Below are 3,911 nucleotides of genomic sequence, written 5' to 3' on the forward strand. Positions count from 1 at the left end.
CTATCGTCGGCGACGGACAAAGATCTCCATACGCTCGACTACCCTACTGGCCCACCCTATCTTAAAATCTATAAAGACTCGGGCTCGGGAAACCCTGAAAGCTCGAGTCATGACCTCGGCTCTACTCAGTATCGACCGAACCCAACCAACATTGAAGTTGGGGCTCGGAAGAACAGGTTGAGTGCAAGGATGAACATCACTGTTCATCCCCAGGGGAATATTATTCATACAGAACCAAACCCCCTCCCTAAAAAAAAATCCAGGAAAGCAAAGCAAAGCAAAGGCGTAAAAGACCCATAAGAATGAGAGAATTTGATATCGAACGCATACCTGGAGATTTTGGCAAGATCTGCCGTTGGATCCTCTAGGAAATCGAAACTAGAAGATGAACAGGCGGCGGGAGCAGCTCTGGCAATGGAGGTCTGGAGAGAGAAGGAGATTGTGACCTCTCTCTCTCTCCTCACGTCCCCCTTTATATAGAACAAAGTCTAGGGTTTTGAAATTCCCGCCCAGACGCTGTACCGCCAAAACCACGTCAAATCAGCGTATGACACGTGGCATCGACAGGACAACCTTACAGAGTTTCACGTATAACCAGCCGTCCTTATGTAAGCCGTACCCAACCGTAGGATGACACCTGGCGATTCTCTATTGAGGTTTGCCTATGGCGGCTGCAGGGAATACGATTCGGGCTCAGCCAAAATTCCACTCATCCATCAAAGATTCACGTTCGGCCACATTAGGATCCGGTCGGGCTTATCTTCAATCTCCACCACGCGCTCGGCGTCGGTAAAGATTGAGGGGCTATTATAGCAAATCGAACCCAACGGTCCGAGACTGTTGATGAAGGAGACTGAAACCTGGGACAAGGTCGGGACTCTTTGCCGTACGAGACATCGGGCTCGGCTTCGGCTTAAGGAGAGGTGGCTAGTGGTGCCGACTCCGCTCATCGGCCAATTACGATGGGACAACTTTATAGGCTCGGCCACCTCCAGAGAGGCGGCTCCGATGGCGGGTTCCCCAAATACGTCGCCAAAACAGGCTCGGCCGTGGCTTGGGGCTCGGCTGACTGAAGCAACACATGACTTCCCACGTGCCGAAGCGGTTACATAAGAAGGATAATGATGAACGCACATGGGAGTGCCAGCTCATATCAAAACGGTTATTAGATCTGCTCAGTGACGTCACGGCAGCTTCAGTTAGCTCGTGCGGGGCACATGCCCGTACTTGGGAAGCAAGGTAAGGAGACCCTATAAATATCAAAGGATGATCACTCTAAGCAGGTACACACACACAACCCTACAAAAAACCCTAGTCTCTTTCCTCTCTATGAACACATACTTATCCTCTCGCTGGAGGGCCTTGTCGGGCAACCCCGGTCAGGTCTTAGTCGTGCGTTCACTATGCAGGTGAGGAGTAGAAGGCTAGGTAGCCTCCAAGCAAGTGGAAGAGGAACTCGAATCGAGGATCGCGGGCCACACACTAACCTTTGACAATATATGCACAAAGTGACTGCTCTCAGAATATCACTAAAACAGTGACCCTCTTAAACCTCCAAGAACCGAGGAGCTACATGAACGTTTTGTTGTAGAACCATGCCCCCAAATCAAAGCCAAATGGCATCAGAGAGGACAGGCCTAGAGACCCAAATCAATTTATGTGCACATTACCCAGCATATATCTCTCATGCATTTTTGTTACGGATGAATTACTTGGCGATCTGTTCATTTTAGTGCTCTTTCGATCCATTTCTTCTCCCTTTCTGCTTTTTTGGCAAAATGCAGTTGAAAATTTTATTTTTGTTTGATGCTTACATTATCGTTCATGCTGATTTATGGAAGCATTTTTTTAATGGTGTGGAACTTTAAAGTGTTCTTGTGATCACTAGCCCTACTATATGAGTAAAATCTGCAAAAAAAAGGGGCTACTTTTCTCTGTCTAAGTTTTCCCTTTTTCTTTTTTTCAGGGTACTACTTTTTTTGTGAATCTGTGCTTTGTAGTGGTGTTTGAATTCTACTCGCGTCATATATCTTTGTAAGGCAACTAGGCAAGACTATTGTCGTATCTCTCTTATGAATTGATAGGACAAGACTGTTGGCATTTCTCTTATTCTGGGCGTGCCAAATTGTGGAAACTTTTCCTTCATACAGACGACCAAGTTGATGGCATGTAACCATTAGGTGTCAAAATTTGAATTAATTTCAGCCTTCACATATTAATTTACTCTATTCCTTTTGTGCCACTCTCTTTTGAACTTTGTGGCTTGATGATTCTTCATTTTAGGTTTGAGGTTGTGAAAGAAATTAAACCGACACAGATGAAGTTTAATGGTATTACAACTCCTACATCAGTGAAGGTTATGGCGGGGGCTGTCGCAGAGGGTCCACCGAATTTATCTCATTCTAATGTTTACATATCTCTCTCATCAATTGGTAGGGAAAGACTGTTGTCAGTTTTGCATTTTTTTCTATTTTCTTCATGAATGTTCCATCAATCATGCCATGGGAGTTTGGAACTTTTACTTTTAGGTTGTGATCTAAAAGTTTTTGGAGGTGTTGGAGTTTATATGCGCCCACGTTGAAAAAGGTTTGTTGGGCTTTGAAGGAAGCCAGGAACCGCTTTTGATGACAGGGTTCAATAATAGTGGATGCTGATTACTATCCTCTCATAATGATGTAACCGGAGAACCCTTTTATGCCTATAAAAGGGGGACTCTCCCCGTTGTAAAAACAAGTTAGTTCAAGTTCATGAAAGCCAGTGTCAACAAAAGAACGGAGCAAATAAGAGGAAAGCTTTGCCTGGTTATCAACTACCAGCCTCTTAATCATTTTTTGCAGGATAACAAATTCCCGCTTCCTCGGAGAAGTGTTCTTTTTGCAAACTTGCCTAAAGCTCAAATTTTCTTAAAGTTTGACCTAAAAGCAGGTTTTTGGCAGCTGGGCATGCGAAGACACCCCACAGAATCATATCATTGATGGAGAAGTTAGCAGAATCCCATTTGCTTTTGACCCAGAAGGCAATTCTTAGCTTTATCAAGTCCACCACCTCCTCCCAGTTTAGTGCCTTGTTCTGAAATAAATGCTCATTCCTCAATTTCCACAATGACCAGAGAACTCATTATTATGAAGTTTCTTGATCCTACAGTGTCCTCCAAGCAAAAAACTTTTGAGTTCCAGATACGGAGAAGGCCACCAGCAGTTCCAACAGCATCTACTTCCAAAAATTCACAGTTATTATTCCACCATATTGAGTTGATGAAGTCCTTAGATACAGATTTCTGTTTGGTTTCCTGAAAAAATACCATATCCATTTTTTTCTTTAAGTATCTTCTTTATACATCCTCTTTTCTCCTTTTTGGTTAATCCATTCCATGTCAAACATTTCATTTTTATTGAAGTGTAAACATGAATCCCCCACCAAAAGAAAGTGTTTAATGCTGTCCAGCAGCTCTGTCAACTCTGTCCAAGTCCTGGGCGGAAATCTCTGCAATTTTGCTTACTACTTCATCTTCATTTCCATCATATCCCAATCCGGTGATTGTGTTGCATGCCCAAACAGCTTGTGCCTCATTCCATATAATTCTATTTCTGTTGACAAATCCTCCAGAAGTGCTGCAACTGCTGATCTGTAAACCTCACACTTTTGTTTATTTTTCTTTCCCTTGTTAGCGGAGTTAACCTTTGTGAAGCCAAGGATGTCGTCAATAGTCTTCCTCTTCTTCTTTCCCTTAACCCCTTTTATGGCAGCTTTTACAAGAGCAAGAATAGATTCATCCTCAATGTGATTGTCTTCATTCTGATCAAGGAGAGGTTCATCCTCATCATATTCCTCTCGTGAAGCTTCAGTTGATGTTAGCTTTTCACTGACAGAATTAGCTACCCAACTGACTTGATCATCCGCCAAATTACTCA

General features: G+C 43.5%; 1 non-coding gene across 1 annotated transcript; it reads right to left on the reverse strand.

The window, feature by feature from the left end:
- Positions 1-1,578: 1,578 nt before the first annotated feature.
- Positions 1,579-1,686, reverse strand: LOC131318278 (small nucleolar RNA snoR100). The gene has a single exon (XR_009197605.1). It is a non-coding gene; the product is annotated as a small nucleolar RNA snoR100 (small nucleolar RNA).
- Positions 1,687-3,911: the final 2,225 nt, after the last annotated feature.

This window comes from Rhododendron vialii, chromosome 2a (assembly GCF_030253575.1).
Source record: "Rhododendron vialii isolate Sample 1 chromosome 2a, ASM3025357v1".
Taxonomy (NCBI): domain Eukaryota; kingdom Viridiplantae; phylum Streptophyta; class Magnoliopsida; order Ericales; family Ericaceae; genus Rhododendron; species Rhododendron vialii.